Source organism: Thunnus thynnus, chromosome 4 (assembly GCF_963924715.1).
Source record: "Thunnus thynnus chromosome 4, fThuThy2.1, whole genome shotgun sequence".
In the NCBI taxonomy this organism is placed as follows: domain Eukaryota; kingdom Metazoa; phylum Chordata; class Actinopteri; order Scombriformes; family Scombridae; genus Thunnus; species Thunnus thynnus.
Genome location: NC_089520.1, coordinates 419,372 through 425,435, shown reverse-complemented (window position 1 = coordinate 425,435; position 6,064 = coordinate 419,372). Strand labels below are relative to the sequence as shown.

General features: G+C 34.8%; 1 protein-coding gene and 1 long non-coding RNA gene across 3 annotated transcripts in view; one reads left to right on the top strand and one right to left on the bottom strand.

Moving 5' to 3' along the window:
- pik3c2b (phosphatidylinositol-4-phosphate 3-kinase, catalytic subunit type 2 beta) overlaps positions 1-1,345 on the top strand; it is a 53,151-nt gene extending 51,806 nt beyond the window's left edge. The window contains 1 exon segment of the mRNA XM_067586090.1: positions 1-1,345. This exon segment is cut by the window's left edge and continues 388 nt beyond it. The gene's annotated coding sequence lies outside the window, so the exon portion shown is untranslated.
- Positions 1,346-1,771: 426 nt separating this feature from the next.
- Positions 1,772-3,342, bottom strand: LOC137180834 (uncharacterized). 2 transcript variants are annotated; one of them, XR_010928057.1, is made up of 8 exons: positions 3,166-3,342; positions 3,088-3,113; positions 2,848-2,967; positions 2,674-2,807; positions 2,200-2,279; positions 2,106-2,131; positions 1,960-1,999; positions 1,772-1,905 (listed from the first exon to the last, which is right to left on the bottom strand). It is a non-coding gene; the product is annotated as an uncharacterized lncRNA (long non-coding RNA). The 2 variants fall into 2 exon arrangements; XR_010928058.1 differs by having other exon boundaries at positions 1,870-1,999; positions 2,106-2,171; positions 2,214-2,279.
- Between the last annotated feature and the right edge of the window lie 2,722 nt (positions 3,343-6,064).

Below are 6,064 nucleotides of genomic sequence, written 5' to 3'. Positions count from 1 at the left end.
CACTTTATTTTACAGCTCCTCTAATTTTATACTCCACTAGAAGCTGCTTACAGGCTGTTTGGGTTCACGTGTATCAGCGTTTTATTACAGTGAAGCAGCTGCTGTGTTTATTTTGAAGACGTTTGTACTTTACAGGCAAACAGTCCAACAGTACAAGCTGTAAAAACATGGACGAGCTAGATTAGATAAAACGCTGCAAGCTTTTAATCATTCGTCCTAAACATTAAACACCTGAAGATTCCTGAATCTTTCCAGGAAATGAGCACAAAATGAAAGGAGCTGTAAAATAAAGTTTTACCAACAGAAACAACTTAGTGAATAATGTGATGTGATCCTTTAAACTCTCAAATATTCAGGTTCTCCTGATGCAGATTAAAGATGTTTCGGGTTGTGAGTTGTACTAACTTCCTGTCAGCAGGTGTCAGAGCTCAGTTTAACACCTTTAAACACATTTGAAGCGTCTCGTTCAGATGTTTAGAAGAAGAAGAAGAAGGCTCCGCTGTGCTTCAGGTTTGAGATCCGTTTATTTTTTTGCTTTTGTTGCTCCGACGTGAGCGAAGTGATGAAGACTGTCAGGAAAAGCACACAGAGAGGCATGCTGGGAAATGCACAAAGACGTTTTATCAGCAGACACAATGACGATGAAGAAAATGCACATTTATAGTTCAGACGTTGGTTCACGTTTTACACAATTTTTAGAAAAGGAACGTTTTTTTTTTTTCTTTTTGAACTTTTAATAGATGTCAGATGTTCATCTGTCGGTAGATCCAGAAAACACAACAACAACACGTTTCCAGAACTTTAAAGCTGCATTAACACAAACTCACACTGAGACTGTACAGACATGACGCAGGCTGCAGGATATTTTTATAGTGAGAGTGTTGGTTTGGTTTTATATCGAAGCTTTGAGGCCGATCTGTTCTGCATGAGAGCTTTTTAAGTCTTGAGTGTGAGTGAAGAGGAGGAAGAGGAGGAGGTGTCTTTAAGGTTGTCATGGCAACAGCTGGCTGCTCTGGTTTTGTTTTCAGCTTTTATTAATCTGCTCAGCATCTTGATTTGTGACTGAAACTTGTTTGTTTCTACATTTCATTTCTTTGATTTTAATCCTGTTTTTCTGTCTGTGATTTTGTACTTTTTTTTGGGAAAGTTTAGCAGTTTGTGATGAAGCTGCGTCTCCGGGTCTCTGATCCGCCTGCAGAGGATGTTTGAAAGGGAACGGGGGTCATTTTCTGCCGGTTGTTGTTTTTTTTTTTGCGCTGTAGAGGAGACAAAGTGAGGGGAAACAAACCGCACCGAGCTCTGCTGCTCACGACGCTCTCCAGCTGTGAAACAGATATCTGACCAATCAGATCATCAATAATCTGATCTAAAGATGCAACTGCAGAAAAATAAATAAAAACAACGTTTCTGCTTTTTGGAAATGACAGTCGTTACTAAATAAGACGTGATGCATTCATCGATATTTGATTCGATATTAAAGCAGCTGTTTATCCTCCTGACTGGGAACACTGGGAACACTGGATGAAAAGATGAAAACACAACTTATTCTGCCAATAATTACAACACTTAATGTCTTGTTTGCTACATTTTTAAATTATTATTAATATGAAATTAATTTATTAGTCTTTTTATTTTCTGTGTTTATTATTTGAAGGAACAGAACAATAAAACACATTTCTCAGCAACAATTAATTAACTTCATCTTAATTTTAAAACATTCAAAACAGGCCATTAACTAATTATTTTAAAGGTGTGATTATTATTATATGTTATCATTGAGTTGCTCTTTAGAAATCTACTGCAGTTTCAAATTCATTAAAAACTTTAATAAAGATTCAGACCTGCAGCTGAAAGCCCGAATATACATCACAACATGTACGTCAACATCTACCTGTTAACATGTACCTGTTAACATGTACCTGTTAACATGTACGTCAACATCTACCTGTTAACATGTACATCACATCATGTACGTCAACATGTACCTGTTAACATGTACCTGTTAACATGTACGTCAACATCTACCTGTTAACATGTACATCACAACATGTACGTCAACATGTACCTGTTAACATGTACGTCAACATCTACCTGTTAACATGTACATCACATCATGTACGTCAACATGTACCTGTTAACATGTACGTCAACATCTACCTGTTAACATGTACCTGTTAACATGTACATGTCAACATGTACCTGTTAACATGTACATCACAACATGTACGTTAACATGTACCTGTTAACATGTACATCACATCATGTACGTCAACATGTACCTGTTAACATGTACGTCAACATCTACCTGTTAACATGTACCTGTTAACATGTACCTGTTAACATGTACATGTCAACATGTACCTGTTAACATGTACATCACAACATGTACGTTAACATCTACCTGTTAACATGTACCTGTTAACATGTACCTGTTAACATGTACATGTCAACATGTACCTGTTAACATGTACGTTAACATCTACCTGTTAACATGTACCTGTTAACATGTACCTGTTAACATGTACATGTCAACATGTACCTGTTAACATGTACATCACAACATGTACGTTAACATCTACCTGTTAACATGTACATCACAACATGTACGTTAACATCTACCTGTTAACATGTACATCACAACATGTACGTTAACATGTACATCACAACATGTACCTGTTAACATGTACATCACAACATGTACGTCAACATCTACCTGTTAACATGTACCTGTTAACATGTACGTCAACATGTACCTGTTAACATGTACATCACATCATGTACGTCAACATCTACCTGTTAACATGTACCTGTTAACATGTACGTCAACATGTACCTGTTAACATGTACATCACATCATGTACGTTAACATCTACCTGTTAACATGTACATCACAACATGTACCTGTTAACATGTACGTCAACATGTACCTGTTAACATGTACATCACATCATGTACGTTAACATGTACCTGTTAACATGTACATCACATCATGTACGTTAACATCTACCTGTTAACATGTACATCACAACATGTACGTTAACATGTACATCACAACATGTACGTCAACATCTACCTGTTAACATGTACCTGTTAACATGTACGTTAACATGTACCTGTTAACATGTACGTCAACATGTACCTGTTAACATGTACGTTAACAGGTACATGTTGATGGCGTGCTCCGGCTGATGGAAAGTGTCGTGTGCGGTGCAGCCGGTGGGTTCGAGTCCGGCCGTCTGTGACACTGAGACAAACAGCAGCGAATGTAAGTTCAAACTGAACTGGATCTTTATTTGCTGTAAATACTGAAGTGAATGAAAACATGATGAGTTTTTTCACCGTTGTGATTTAGATGCAAACGTAGAAGAAGAAGAAGAAGAAGCTGTTTTATTAACGTGTAACTTTCTTTTTGGAACATGTTTTGTATTATTTGCACTACAAAATAAACTTGAATTGAAAAAAAAACGTTTTTGAGTTTGAATCTTTGGGAGGAGAAAAATATTCTTCTGTTTCTTTAGCTTCATCTCTTCTTTGTTTATGAAGGATTCACATCCATCTTGTTTTATGTCCATTTAAACATGATTCACAACAACAGACGATATTTGAGCAGATGAAAGTTTATCTGAGTTACAACAAACTGTCAGATTTATTCTTTCTGATACAAACGATGTGAAATTCAAAACAAGTTATTAAAAATCAACAAACTGTAAAACATCAACTTAACTAAAGCTAAACGTTGTAGTTTTTATTTCAGTAGTTTTATTTCCTCTGAGCTGCAGTTTCTAATCACATGATCAGCAGATTTCCCAGCATGCATTGTTGTTAGAGTTAAAATGTCTTTTGTTGTAGTTTGAAGGAAAGTTTCTGTGTTGAAATAAGTTGCTGTGAACATATGATGATAACCTGACTGATCTCAGTCTTTAGTATTATTATTATAGCATATAATAATAATAATAATAATAATAATAATAATAATATCAATAAAAACACATTTAATCTGAATTAGATTTAGTTTCACACGACCACCTGAGCAGCTGAATGAACAGATCTAAAGACAACATGTTGGTCCAGACGACGTCTGCTGGTGTTAGAAGAACTATTTGTATTTTTTTTAATTATCTATCCTTTCACTCATGTTTTTAAGTTGAAAGAAGAAGTTCGAGGTTACAGTTTAGATTCTAACAGCTTTAGTTTGAGTTAATAACACAACAGAAGAATAAAAAAGTGACTAAATCTGCCTCAAAACAACATTAACGGGATAAAGCCGGTCGCTCAGAACGCTGAGGAAGACCATGAAATGTGATCGAAAGCTTTGGAAACAGCTGCTAAGCAGACTGTGACTTTTCTGAACATTTAAACATTTAAAGTTAGTCTGTGATGAGCAGGTGGACGCTGTCAGGTCTCCGTACGGATCAAACTTTCATCTTTAATGTCTCCAGTAGATCAGATCCTTTTAAATGTTATAACGTCTGTTTACAGCTTCATTAACGTTTCACATTGATCCAAACTGAAAGATTAGCTGATGTTTTCCTTCTCAGATTGTTTAATTTTAAGGATTTTTAGAGAAAAGTAAAACATGCAAACCAACAATCTGAGAAAAACATTTTACTCCGAGGAGGTGATGAACTTGTTCCTCTAATTCTTCTTCTGTTGTATTTAAAAATAAGCAAAAATGACAAGAAATGTCATGTTTGTGCTTTTTAGGGTTTATTTTATCATGTAACTGTGACTGTTATTCAATATAAGGCTGCAACTAATGATCATTGATTAATGTGTTGATTTTCTCCATCAATCGATTAAATGGCGAAAAATGTGGATCAATATTTCCCAAAGATGACGTCATCAGATGAAAATATTCACATTTAAGAAGCTGCAATCAGAGAATTTGAATTTTTTTTACTTTAGAAATGACACAAAACAATTAATTGATTATCAAAATAGTTGGTGATTAATTAATAGTTGTCAACTAATTGATTAATCAACTAATCGTTGCAGCTGAAGATGACAGTAAACTCCTTCCCTTTATTTTATTTTATTATTAGTGTTGTTATTAACTTATTAATAAAACATCTATTATATAATGTATTCTATTATTCTGGTAAATACTCCTAAATATTTTAGCAGATGTAATTAAGGAGATATAACGAGTCTTCTCTCCGCAGCGGCGGAAGAAGTACTCACATACTTTACTGCAGTAAAAGTACATAAGTATTATGAGCTTGATGTAGTTAAAGTATTGCAGTAAAAGTACATAAGTATTATGAGCTTGATGTAGTTAAAGTATTGCAGTAAAAGTACATAAGTATTATGAGCTTGATGTAGTTAAAGTATTGCAGTAAAAGTACATAAGTATTATGAGCTTGATGTAGTTAAAGTATTGCAGCAAAGTACATAAGTATTATGAGCTTGATGTAGTTAAAGTATTGCAGTAAAAGTACATAAGTATTATGAGCTTGATGTAGTTAAAGTATTGCAGTAAAAGTACATAAGTATTATGAGCTTGATGTAGTTAAAGTATTGCAGTAAAAGTACATAAGTATTATGAGCTTGATGTAGTTAAAGTATTGCAGTAAAAGTACATAAGTATTATGAGCTTGATGTAGTTAAAGTATTGCAGTAAAAGTAGTGGTTTGGTCCCTCTGACTGATATATTATTATATATGACATCATTAGATTATTAATAGTGAAGCATCAGTGTTAGAGCAGCATGTTACTGTTGTAGCTGCTGGAGGTGGAGCTAGTTTACACTACTTTATATACAGTTAGCTAGTTTAGTCCAGTGGTTCCCAACCTAGGGGTCGGGCCCCTCCAAAGGGTCAGCAGATAAATCTGAGGGGTGGTGAGATGATTAATGGGAGAGGAAAGAAGAAAAAACAAAGTTCTTTGTCTCTAATCTTTGATTTTTGCTGAAATATTGGATCATTTGAACATTTATTGAAATGAAAGCATGTGAGAAGTTTAGAGGGAAAAATCACTATTTGGTGGAGCTGTTAACAACTCATAGACATGTGAAATGTGACCCCGACTACACACTGCTTTTTGTAAGACGTCAAAAGACAAAAAG